Here is a 14,267-nt window from a genome sequence, read left to right on the forward strand (position 1 = left end):
AGCTATGATACAGGACAAATGGTTCGGCGTATTTTAATATTCATAGCGGGAATAATAGATATTAATAATGGGTAATAGAATATTCTGATATTAAGCTCGACTGTAGAAAGGTATTTTGCAAACACTGTAAACACACACACACTAATGTTAGAGAAGCAGATAATGGCAGTAAAGTCAATTATTTTAATAATTTGAAGAGACAATATATGATTACACTATAGGCTATATAAACAAAATACCGACTAATGAGCACATATTTCTATATAAAACTATATATACATATATATTTTATGATATATCTTTTTTAATATGTGTTTATGAATTATATTGATAGTCTATATATGATTTATATAATTTCTCTGATATATTGATTATATTAATACTCCACATATGATTTATATATATTATGTTTTCTGATTAATTGATTACATTGATACTCCATACATGATTTATGTATGTAGTATGATTTTCTCTGATATATAACTTTTATAGCCTATATATATGTGAATCATGTTGATACTCATCTATGATTTATATATATTCATTTTCTCTGATATACAGCTTCTATCTATTGTTTTATATAGAAATATGTGCTCATTAGTCAGTATTTTGTTTATATATGAAAATATAGCGTAATCATATATTGTCTCTTCAAATTATTAAAATAGGCTAATTGACTTTACTGCCATTATCTGCTTCTCTAACATATATTAGTGTGTGTTTACAGTGTTTGCAAAATACCTGTCTACAGTCAAGCTTAATATCAGAATATTCTATTACCTATTATAAAATACGCAGAACCATTTGTCCTGTATCATAGCTCCATGTATGACGTTTGCAGCAAAACAAAATAAAAATAAAAAACACGTGAAAATCAGTTTACTATTCAGAGTTAAGATGGAATAAATGCGCTGTCAAACAGCGCTGAGTGGAGCGGGTGACCGGACCAACATGGCGGCCCCACCTCTCGTCAGCCCCAATAGGCAGTAGCGGTCGATGCGGCGTCTACTCTTTATTATGTCTATGGTCGTCACAGGGTGTAATCCACATTTCTGTCAACATGAGGAAATCCAGCACGTGTGTAGAGAAGAAATCGTTCAGTGTAAAAGTTTTATTTGTTAAAGACCTTGTATTATTGAGAGCGACGCGCATCGGTGTGTGGTCGGATCGCTTGGAATCACAAGCAACAGGGTGAAGATTTTCCTGCGCAGAGCCTCGTCTGCAGATGCTGACACACCGCAGACGGCTGGGATGTGTGTAGTCGGCGTCTGAAACGGTGATGGGAGCCAGCTAACCTCTGAGGAACGCCTCACGATGAAACCATCATATTCCCTGGGAAACTTCAGCAGATGACGGCAATCACATTCCAAGGACTGCGTCAGGTAGGCTCTCTGTCGAACAAGGACACCGCTTCGTTTCCCCCGCTTTCTGTGCCAACGTTTGCAGGGCAGGGGAACAGGTAGACGCCGCAGGTAGTGGGGCACAGACGCCAGAATGGTGGGAGCGTCATTGTCCACTACAGTCGTAGATCGTTGGCTTTATCACAGAATCACAAAAATCAAGGAGGGTCTGGCCATCATACACCAGCAGTGATGACGCATTATTTACAAAAATTGAAATTAACAGCAGTAGCAGCAAAACACAGAGCAGAGGTACACATACACAGTGGCGCCATCTTGGAACTAATAAAGACAATAATCCCTCGCTGTTCCGACCCGCTTCTACAGGCTGACTGGACCGCACACTTAATCGTAGTGATGTTACGAGATGTGCCGAGGCTTCGAAGCATGTGTCGAGCAGGCGTGAACTAACCGTGACGTCACCCGTTGGTTTCAATGCCGAGAAAATGAAGCCCGAATTTTGCTACTTCCTGGTCGCCATTTTGGATTTTTTGGAGCCAGTGACATAAAAATTGTCATCAAACAGGCTGGACCGGAGAGCAACTAGGGGCAGGACCAGTCTATGGGCTGGTCAGACTGCTGAAAGCCTCGCCCTAAAGGATCTGTCAGTCATTCCAGACAAGACTGTCTATCAAGTATAGCCACGCCCCCTGGCTCCTCCAACTTCAACAATTTATTTAAAATTCAGTATTGATTTATTTTAAGATCGGCCAACTGATCTCTCATTTTGACCATGAAAACTAATGGGAAAAAAATCCTGAGCTGTAGGAAATCAGTCTATCAAATTTTATTTTTTCCGGTGATGAATTGGGGTCTATGGAGCAAAAGCTTTTTGGAGCCAACCCTAGCGGACTGCGTGATATTGCAAGTTTTTGACACTTCCAGGTAGGCTTCATCTTTGGAGCCAGATGCTACGTCTATCTTTATATACACTCTATGGTGTCGAGTAATGGAGGGGGCGTTTCCACGAGGCGCGTATCGAGGTTTGCTTCATTTAGGGGAGGAGCCAAAAATGATGACGTCCAAAGCCTCGCTGCCTGGCTGAACCACGTGACTGCTTCAGAAAGTGGCTCAGATTTTGCCGCGAAGTCTGACAGCAGAATAAACCCCTCAGGTTCCATTCAAAATGTGGGTTTTGATAGAGAGTTGTGGTCAGTCGAGAGTTTGGATATAGTTTATATAGTTTAGAGAGAGAGAGATAGTTTGGAGAGATAGGAAGGAGCCAGCCAAGAAGTGGAAAATTTCCCGTGTGGGAACATTTTGATTTTAATCTAACATTATTACAGACACATTAGCTTTGCTTATCAAGAATTGTGTTTTTCACCGTTTCTTATTTTATTCAAAGGTGAGGTGTTTGTGTGTCAAAAAAAGGAGTCGTTTAAAACCAAAACTGTTAAAAACCTGTTACTTCTGAATAAAATGAATATAATCTCCCCTTTCCTGTACATCCTTGTCTAAGATACACAAGCATATTCACTACAATCTTCCTAGTTCCACAAGCACTTTCACTGTCCTCTGCCTGCATAAGGCCATGCCATTGACAGAAAGACATTATTACACAATCTGCTACATTATATGATACTACCATTTTGGGGAAATTTACACACACAGAATACCTGAAAATATATTTTATTATACACGTATGTGATCATTTATCTATAGAAATTATTTGATCATACATTTTTTTTTGTTTTTCATACTCATTCCCAACAGCCATAATGAACAATGATTCAATGCATCAGGCATGTGGTTCAGATACAGCTGCCTGTGATTATACACTTGACCAGTAGGTGGTTTCGTGTGCTCATGAAGCTTCAAGAAATGAACCCTTTCTCGAAACAATTGGCTCAAGTGGTTCAGTGCCTCATGAGGCTTCATCTCACCATCACTAGTATGAATGTGAGTGTGATTGTTTGTCTGTATATGTAGCCCTGCGACAGACTGGTGACCTGTCCAGGGTGTCCCCTGCCTTCGCCCGAGTCAGCTGAGATAGACTCCAGCACCCCCTGCAACCCTAGTGAGGATAAAGCGGTGTATAGAGAATGGATGGATATTCATGAAATCAATTAAGTTTGCCATAAATGTCCAAACAATGCAATATGCCATAAGCTGAAGAGAAATGCCTTGAAATGTCTACTTTCTAGAAAATGGAATCAGTCTAGAAAACAGCAAGGTAAAAACGAATCCAGCCAAGGATCCTCCAGGAAATGGAATCAGAAATGTACTCTGGCACAACGTTGCTTGAGTCAGTGCTATCTGTACCATAGCAGAAACACACGTGATAACTAGTCAAGGAACAGAAGGAAATTTTATTTCAAATCCATGTTATTTTATCATGATTCATTTTAAAGGGAGCTGCTACAGTTGAGGGGTTGTTTTGTAAAAACCAATAGATATCAATTTTCAACTCCTCCAGGTGATTACTTACATTAAGACAATCATTTTCTGTATTGAAAACTTATAACTTATGTTTAAACGTGCAAATCAGGCAGGCTCCTATGTGTCTTAAAATGCCCTACTTTGCAATATTTTCCAGAATAGAAATCTGGACAATAAATAAATAAATAATCCTACCTTAATTTTTTTTTACAGAAAAGATTTTGGATATTTCTAAATACTTTATAAATCAGAAAATATTGTTGACAGCCAGAAAAAAAAGAAAAGTTTTCAGCATATTTTTTAGGAAGAAATGTTCTGTAAATCAGGTATTAATCATATATGAACAAATTTAACTGTAAAAACCTTACAAATATAGATCACAAAATAATTGGAAGTTCTGATGTTTAAAAACAGTGGATGAGATTTTTTGATCACTGGCCAACTTTAAGATTTTGGGGTAAGCAAAATACAACAAAACCTTAAAATTGGACAGTACATCATAAAACAATGTTTACCCGTGTTGTCTTACCTCATTCAGCTGCACCACTGAGTAATTGACACAAGGTGGCGCCAAACACCTTCACATCAAAGTCCACATGAACTTGCTTTGGCCCCTGAAGGAAAAGGTAACCACTGGACTCATTACATTTTAATAAAACAGAAATGTATTCAGGAATGCGAGCCATTTTTGGAAAACAACAAAATACAGATAACAATGCAGTTTAACATCTTTTGAGTTGATATTGCTTTAGTCTCCATTTTTACAATCAACTGAAGTCTCTGTCATAAATTGACCCCCAATAATTCATCTTTCATTTAGAGGTACATACTAAGAAATGAAATGTCTTCCTGCCCTCCAAAAGGCTTATATGTTAGCCTACATCACTGCTTCTTCTAGAACATGCAGCAGATCTTCCTGCCTTTTATCCATCACCTCTGCTGATTGCTGCAGCTCGAGCACACCTGTAAAAATATTCTGGTTACACAATGGCCAGTTGTAACAGTGAAGTAATTGAGTTTTAGTTGACAATAAAACTGATTCTAAAGAAGAATGATGACACAGAAAACTCAACCCTGCAAGTTATGTCAACAAAGTAAAAAGTAAAAAATCAACTAGATTTTCATTGTAGAGATTTTTGAAATGATTACAGACCTACCGACAGAGAGTGACGTTGTCTGCTTTTCCATTCCGTCCTGAGCGTTGAGTGCGGATACTGAATCTCAAGGGAGATCTTCTATTCATCCTTTATGAAAACTATTTAAAGCTTTCCACTTCTTTAAGAAACCCTAATGATAGTTACACTGATGTGTTTATGAAGCAGAAGTTCGTAAAATCATAAAGAGCCCAGGTTACATAGCAATCTGTGTGACTGGTTCAGATACTTGGGATACTTGTCATTGCTTTCTCTTCCCTCATTTTTACATCTGACATGCTCTTTGGCCCTCCTCGTTCCCCTTCAAAAGCTTTTATTGTGATTAATTTTTGTGGATCATGCTTTCTCAATAAATCTAAATATTTCACATTGAGCTAGTAATATGTGAGTAGGAAAGTTCATCTGTTTAACAGAAAACACATAGAAAAATAAAAAATGTACTGCTCATCTAAAGCACAAACAAGACAAGTTTGTAATAAAATGCTGCACAGAGTGACACACTCGTCCAAACAATCCATAGCACTGCCATCTGCCTGGAATTAATGCAAGGTTAATGGTGAGTTCAGTGTTAATTTCCTGTGTGAAGTCTACCCAACCCATTTTCCCACTGATCCCTTTAGAATGTTTTAAAATTAAAGTACTTTTAATCTATTTTTGAAGTTATGAATCAGCCACAAGTCAGTGATGGCCCCTTCAAAATACCTATTCTTGGATTTAACATTACTGTGACAAAAATCACATAAAACAAAAAACAAACAAAACAAAACGACTTCGCGTCTCACATTGTAATGCTTGAATACCACGATTTGAACCATCATGACTTGTGTTTTCTTTTGTTTAATACTGGATATTTTCAACAGCTCCACCATTATTCAGCTAAGACTAGACTGAGAGATGTTCTTGAACATTTTTGTAAAGCTCAAGTGGCCCTTACATATTTCACAGGACAATAGATAACTTGAGTCTCAGTGGCCTCCTACAGCCTGTTCAGATCCTCCTCATCGTTCTACATCATCACACAAGAGGCTGTTAACTTTTACCTGCTGGCCTCAGCTCTCACTTCTCAACTGGCACACACATTGCTTTGACTCCTTGCCTAAAAAGAATGATATGTCTTCGGGCACCCCGGTAGCTCAAAAGGTTGAGCGGGCAAACCATAAACAAGGGCTACAGTCCCCAACACAGCTGGGTTGAGCTGGATTCCAACCCATAGCCCTTTGCTACAGGCCCTTCCCCATTCTTCTCCTGACTTTCCCGTCTCTCTCTGTCTCACTGCTGTACTACCAATAAAGCCAAAAAAAAAAAAACTTGAAAAAAAATGTATATAGTTTTGACAATTGTGTACTAGTCCAGATTGTTATTGCAGGAGTGAAAACATAAATATTCTCATCAAAGCATACCTCTTACTATCCTTGCAGCCTTTATGAGACATGCACAATCCTGAGCAACAGCGCTGTGGACTAGCAAAGAAGCCATAACCTTGACCAAAATACTGACAGAGTTCATCAGATGGCAACGAGGCAGCTCGGGCTTTGATTTTGGCAACCATCAATCCATGTGACCGCTTGAATATCAAAAAATCCATGTCCTTTTTAGTCTCTAAAATTTCTGTTACTGCCACATGCAATTTAGGAGATGTTTGTGACCATTATTAAGAGTTATTAATATGACCAGATGTTGATGTTCATTGGTTCCAATTTTGAAGAAATTTAGTGAAGCAGTAGATCACAGAGACACTATCTTCATCTTTGTGATTGAATTCTAATTTTAGGCATTGTTACTGCTGGCAACAATAGAGTTCAGGTCACCCAAGCTGCCCTTGCTGTTTCTGAATATTTTTATAGTTGACCTGCTGTTGATTCTTTTAGCTGCATTCTTTCAACAAACAAATTTGTTTGACTGCAAAAAATATAAAGCAATCAGCAGTAAAAATGTTTTTTGAAGGGTGTTCATTCATACATGATTCATAAGTAAGCAAACAAGAGTGGAAATACACAAAGCAAGAAACATAAACTAAAGGGGGACACAATTTCCGAAAGCTAGAAGTTTTGCTGTTATGCTTTCCACAGGCTCCTGTTACCACTACATCAGTTTCCAAAAAAAAAAAAGAGTAGTAACCGCTTCACTTCTGAAAACACTAAAAACACGTAAGTCAAAAACCAAAACATACACTGGCCAGCCACACACTTAAACCATTGACAGGTTGTGCTGGAGGAACATGACTAAGAGCCAGCCTCCACATTCCTGAGCAGCCTGTACTATGAAGCAAGTTCAGCATTCTCAGGATATATGATTGCTATCTGGCTTAACAAAGCCAAACAACTGCAGTCACATTAAGTGGTTCAATCGAATCTAGTTATCCACTCATTAAGTCACCTCAGGGTTTCTCAAGCTCGCTATGTGTTCACATGAAAGAGGTGGTTTTCAATTCAATTCAATTCAATTTTATTTAAATAGCGCCAATTACAGGTCAAATTGTCTCAAGACGCTTTACAGAACTCACATGCCTGAATCCATAGAGCAAGCCCTAAGGCGACAGTGACAAGAAAAAAACTCCCTTTAATGGGAAGAAACCTTGACCAGAACCCGGCTCTTTATCTGTGTTTCTAATTTATTTTGTACTGCCTTATACTATTTTTTCTTCTTGGAGCTGCTGTGGGATCAATAAAGTTTATCTTATCTTATCTTATCTTATCTTATATGGGGGGACCCATCTGCCTGCTGGCTGGCGGGTTGAGAGGGACAGAAGAGGTTGAGTGGTAGAGAGGTAGAGGTAGAGGAGGAGAGGGATGGGGAGATGGAGGGGTAACAGAAGGAATGGGAGAAGAGTATGGTGGGGAACAAGGAACATATAACACACAATCGGATTCATGGATGATAAGTTAGATAATACATGCCAAGTACAAGCTAACACTGAAACTGATTCATAAGTTCACTGTTATGGTGTAAGGCTCAGGCATTAAATATACTACATATATAGCATGTAGTAAAATTCAAACAGTATATAGATGAGCATATCAAGTATAGTAAGGGCGATGCAGAGTAGATTGGTGGATATTCTACTTTTAGAAATTCTAGGAACAACAAGTAAGCCTACAATCTGACAGCGAAGAGTTCTGCTAGGATGATATGGTATTGTGAGGTCTTTAAGATATGATTGAGATTGGTCGTTAAGAGCTTTATATTTCCGACGAAGGATTTTGAATTCTATTCTAGATTTCATTGGAAGACAATGAAGAGAAGCCAATATAGGAGAAGTATGATCGCTCTTGCTAACTTTCGTCAGTACTCTCGCTGCAGTGTTTTGGACCAACTGTAGGTTTTTCAGAGAGCTATTGGGACATCCTGAAAGTAAGGAATTGCAATAGTCAATCCTGGAAGTAACAAATGCGTGGACTAGTTTTTCTGCATCACTCTGAGAGAGAGTTGTGCAGAGTTGTGGCAACTACAGATGAATAAAGCTGATGAGCCACACGATGAAGCTATGGGAAAGAGTAGTTGAAGCTAGACTAAGGCCAGAGGTGAACATCTGTGAGCAGCAGTATGGTTTCATGCCAAGAAAGAGTACAACAGATGCAATATTTGATTTGAGGATGTTGATAGAGAAGTACAGAGAAGTCAGAAGGAGCTGAATTGTGTCTTTGTAGATCTGGAGAAAGCTTATGACAGGGTGCCCAGAGAGGAACTGTGGTTTTGTATGAGGAAGTCTGGAGTGGCAGAGAAGTATGTTAGAGTGGTGCAGGACATGTATGAGGACTGTAAGACAGTGGTGAGGTGTGCTGTAGGAGTAACAGAGGAGTTCAAGGTGGAGGTGGGACTACATCAGGGATCAGCTCTGAGCCCCTTCTTGTTTGCTATGGTGATGGACAGGATGACAGACGAGGTTAGACAGGAGTCTCCATGGACTATGATGTTTGCAGATGACATTGTGATCTGTAGTGAGAGCAGGGAACAGGTGGAAGAGAAGCTAGAGGCGTGGAGGTTTGCCCTGGAAAGGAGAGGAATGAAGGTTAGCAGCAGCAAGACGGAGTATCTGTGTGTGAATGAGAGGGACCCAAGTGGAAGAGTGAGGTTACAGGGAGAAGAGATCAAGAAGGTAGAGGATTTTAAGTACTTAGGGTCAACAGTCCAGAGCAATGGAGAGTGTGGAAAAGAGGTGAAGAAGCGTGTACAGGCAGGCTGGAACGGCTGGAGAAAAGTGTCAGGTGTGATGTGTGATAGAAGAGTTTCAGCTAAAATGAAAGGAAAGGTTTACAAAACTGTGGTGAGACCAGCCATGTTGTTTGGTCTGGAGACAGTGTCCCTGAGGAAAAGACAGGAGGCAGAGCTGGTGGTAGCAGAACTGAAGATGCTGAGGTTCTCTTTGGGAGTGACCAGGATGGATAGGATCAGGAATGAGTACATCAGAGGGACAGTACATGTTAGAGGCTTTGGAGATAAAGTCAGAGAGCCCAGACTGAGATGGTTCGGACATGTCCAGAGGAGAGAGAGTGAATATATTGGTAGAAGGATGCTGAGTTTCCCACTGCCAGGCAGGAGGCCTAGAGGAAGACCAAAGAGGAGGTTTATGGATGTGGTTAAGGAGGACATGAAGGTAGTTGGTGTGAGAGAAGAGTCTGCAGCAGACAGGGTTAGATGGAGGCAATTGATTCACTGTGGCGACCCCTGAAGGGAAAAGCCGAAAGGAAAAGAAGAAGACTCTGAGACAGGATGTACCTGAATTTTAGAGTGAGGGAGTGGTGGAGGGGTGAGGAGCCAGAGGGGAGTCCGGGAGGATATGGTGAGGAAGAGTGCAGGGACGGAGCGGCGGAGCCGGGGGATCGGCGGTCAGCTGGGGGTTCGGGCGGAGCAGAGTGCAGCGATCTGGAGGGGGTGAACGCTCAAGGCGGCTGGAAAACAGAAGGCTGGAACATCAGCGGAGGGAAGCCAGGCGCAGAGGGTCCAGAGTGGCGAGGTGGCAGGGAGACAGAATGCAGGGAAGCCAGAGGAGGGAAGCCAGGCGCAGAGGGTCCGGGGCGGTGAGGCTGCGGGCGGATCCAGGGGTCCAGGAAGGGGAGCTGAGAGGGAAATCCGGAGGGGTGCACGAGGGGGTAGGCAGGACGGGAGGAGATCCGGGCAGCTGGGTCTTCTGGGTGGAAGGAAAGACAGGCAGCGTTAGTATCAAACTGGTTACCAACAGGTCTAAGCGGCGAGAGGGAAACTGACTGCGTAGTCGAGTTTACGATCTGGCGGAGTCTGGAAGGATGAGCCGGTCCTTTATTGTCAGAAGGAGTAATCAGAGAACGAGCTGCCCGGATTCTGGGGAGAGAGCAAATTACCAAGTGGAGGCAGCCGTGAGGCTGCGCTCCACCTGGTGCAGAGCTAGAGAGAGAGGGGAAGGAGAGAGAGGAAGGAAAGAGGGAGAGAAAAGAGGGAGAAAGATGGGAAAACAGGTTTTGGATGCCATGTGGGACAGGGGTGAGGAGGAGGCCCTGACAATTTCTCAAGTAATGAAAGGAAGTCCTACAGATTTGTTTTATATATGAGTTAAAGGACATGTCCAATAACTCAGAGGTTCCTCACAGTAGTATTGGAAGCTAATGTAATGCCATCCAGAGTAAGTAAATGCTTTAAAAGCAAGTTGCTAAGATGTTTGAGCGCAAATACAATGACTTCTGACTTGTCTGAATTCAACATTAGGAAATTACAGGCCATCCAGATCTTTATGTCCTTAACAATCTTGCAGGTTGGCTAGCTGATTAGTTTCATCTGGCTTCATAGATAAATACAACTGAATGCCGTCTGCATAACAGTGTATATTGATACAGTGCTTCCTAATAATATTGCCTAAAGGAAGCATGTATAACATGCAGCAAGACAGAACCCTGAGGAACTCCATGATTAACCTTACTATGCTCAGAAGAGTCATTGATGACATGCACAAACTGGAACCTGTCTGATAAGTAGGATTTAAACCAGGTCAGTGCTGTCTCTTTATGCCAATAGAATGTTCTAGTAGCTGTAATAAAAGTTTGTGATTGATGGTGTCAAATGCCGCACTAAGGTCCAACAAAACAAATATAGAGACCAGTCCATTATCTGATGCTATGAGAAGGTCCAGAAGTGCACAACATTGTTGTGGTCCAAACACGGTCCAGAAGGCAGTGTTTTTATACACACTGATCAGTTACCTCCAATATATCATGTCCTGGAGCAAATTTGGTGTGCAGTATAAGTTACTTGGTGAGTAGTGAACTGCTGTCATCCCTGAAAACCCAGAGTTAAACCTGAAGTTATCTCACTAACTTGCATTGTAATACAGGCCTCAGATCCCATTCTACTCCAGCAGCTCAAACAGTGCCGGCTCCACCCTGCAATATACAAGATTCAAAGCATCCGGTGCCAACATCCCAGTCCTAGACACTACAGAACACCACCAGAAAGGCCGTGTCAGTGCTCCAATGGGTCAGAGTTGTTTTGGCAGCACAAATGGAGCCTACACAATATTAGACAGGTGGTTTTAATGTTGTGGCTGATCGATGTATATGACAACAAAAGAAAAGAGAAGTTGCTGGTTTAGGTATAACATGCTAGTTTAATGTGCAGCAGGCTGTCCAAGTGCAACCAATATCTATATTCTGTGTCTTCATCACCACAAAATACAGACTGTGATGAAATAATGTCTTCACCTTCTCCCAGATCTCACATCCCATAAAAGACGGGACATAAGCTTCTTCAGTGATTCAGTTTTGTGAATAAAACAGAACAAGACCGTATGTCTTGACAGTCATTTATCTGGTTGAAGATTAAAAAAGGAAAACTTTGGGCATTTAAATGGTGCACAGTGTTGTTTTCAAGCAATGACAGAACATAATACCACTCTGCTGCTCTGACACATTATCTGCTGTGGTGTTTGAGGAATTGTTTGGTGTCGCTTTTTGTTTTGCAACTTTTTCTGAACATATCTCGTTATAGTAATCCAGGTATACCAGAAAGGGATAGTTAATTAACTGGTTCCAGTGCGGTACAGATGTGCTTCTGTGTTTCCTATAGGACTCAGCATCCTGTTCCTTTCTTAGTAGATATTAGTCTGCTCTGGGTGGGCAAACATCTATAGCTTCATGTCACATCTGAACCCAGCATCTTCCAGGTCAAAGTCCCAACCACTGTGGATGATATTGCTCCATTTTTGTCTTATTTTTTATTTTTACATTTTTTGTGAGATTTAAGAATACAGAAATCAGATGGCAGAGGAATTAAGGAGTTTAGTTGTTTGACTTGGGCCTTTACTGTGCGCCTGCCTTACCAATGTCAATCAGAGCAGAGAGAGCTTTTGTTAGACTCTCTGTTACCACTACATGTTGTTCCCGGTGAGCATGTGTTACAAGGTGAAAGCGGTCATTGAGACAGCTTGCTATGTGCTTTCTAACTCAGTCCACATCCTCTGCCTGGGGCAGCAAAAACATGCAGCAACACCTGAAATGTTTTTAACTCTCCCTTACTTATCTCTGACTATTACTGTTCCAAGACTGTGGCAGATAATAACCTAGGCATCAAGTGTTTACCAGATATTTAAAATATTTATACATATCAGTACAACAAATTTTTAGCAGACAATCAAAGATTTATTGCTACTGCCTGTTAGTGACTAAAGCATTATGAAGAAAGTTGAACATTACAGATGGGTGTGTAAATGTGTTGCTAAAAGAGGCTAAGATCCAGGAATTGTTGGAATTTAGTCAGGCATGATAGTTTTTCATATGACCTTGTGTTTGAATTCAACAGGAATCCAAAGCAGAGAGGCTGGAACTTTGCACCTCAATAGGTTTGCATAAAAATGTAATTGCTTTCAGTTGTTTATTCTGCTCATTTTTTAAAAAAATACACCATGCACCATTGTCTTCCCTGAAATGCAAGTAGGGCAGATAAAGGAAGACCAAATAAGAGTGTAGCTGCATCGAGGGTCCTTAGAGGCTCAGTCCAATAGCAGTAGTAGCAGATTGACTGTGTGGGCGCATGCATGACAGAGTAGGAAGCCATCTCTTTAGTCCCGCTACACCTATCTCTGTGCCAAGGTTTCACACTGCCAAAGCCTTGGCTGTGATCAGGAGCCTACAGCAACATCTCAGCACAGATCGGTCCTTTCCTGTGCGCTATAATAATGGTTACTTTCCTGCAGTAATGCCGAGTTTGAGGAGGTGACATTCTGTTAATGTTGCAGCAGCTGCAGAGTGATTACGATGCTTTGACCACAACACGCAAAACAGGTTGTTGAGAGGGTTGCCATGTGTCAGATATGGTGCTTATTTTGGGGCACAGAATTTATGGCCTGTGATAACTTTCTGTGAATGAATAAGAATAAAAACAATCCATTCGTTTCCTTGCACATAACTGATGGATGGTGTAGCTGCACTCAGAGGACAGACTAACACAGATGTATGACAGCAGCTCCTGGCACTACGTCATGTGAGATGTTAAAGCCTCATCTGCGCAAGCACACAGGAACACATCGGTCGATTTTAAATCCAATTTCCAATCGTTTCCCTGTCCAAACAGAGTAAAAAAGATATACTGCATTATCACTGTATTGCTGCTGGCCCGGAGAAGAAGAGAATAGTTATGGATTACAGCATTTCTCAACATCTCAGCAAAATTCCCAACAAATAACACCAATGCTTCTCTCTGTCCAAAACCCAAACAGGGAGTTACGATCCTCTAACCAGCTGTTTCTGGAAGTCCCAAGGGCCAGATATAAACACTAGGGGGATTGAGCATTTTCAGTTGCTGGGCCAAGACTCTGGAACAAACTGCCCCCTGACATTCGCACCATCACTGACTTTGGCTTGTTTAAATCACAGCTAAAAACATATCTTTTCAGACTGGCTTTTAATACACAGTAATGTGGTGACATTTTATTCTATTTTATCTGATTTTATTTTCCTGATATGCTTTGTTGTTGCTTTCTTTTAATCTGCTTTTATTTCTTATTTTAATGTTTGTTTTTAACTGGAAAGCACTTTGGTCACCATGAGTGTTGTAAAGTGCTCTATAAATAAATTTTGATTGATTTTGATTGATTGAATGCTCTGATCATCCACAACGTGTTTTCACAGCCACCTGCATAGGTAAGGAAAACAATCAGCTAAAGATTTACTGCAACCTGTTAATGACCATCGCAGGTCATGTGGTTGGAGCTGTGGATCGAAATAGCTGTTATGGGAGCAGGGCAGAGCAGAGGTCAGCGACCTTTTTATGTCGCATCATTGTTAGTGGCAAAAAGTAAGTGTTTTTTGCTCACATCAGTAACAAATTAAACCATAACCAAAGGTATTATTTGTATTAGAAACAATTCACT

The sequence above is a fragment of the Acanthochromis polyacanthus genome, chromosome 17 (assembly GCF_021347895.1).
Source record: "Acanthochromis polyacanthus isolate Apoly-LR-REF ecotype Palm Island chromosome 17, KAUST_Apoly_ChrSc, whole genome shotgun sequence".
NCBI lineage: Eukaryota > Metazoa > Chordata > Actinopteri > Pomacentridae > Acanthochromis > Acanthochromis polyacanthus.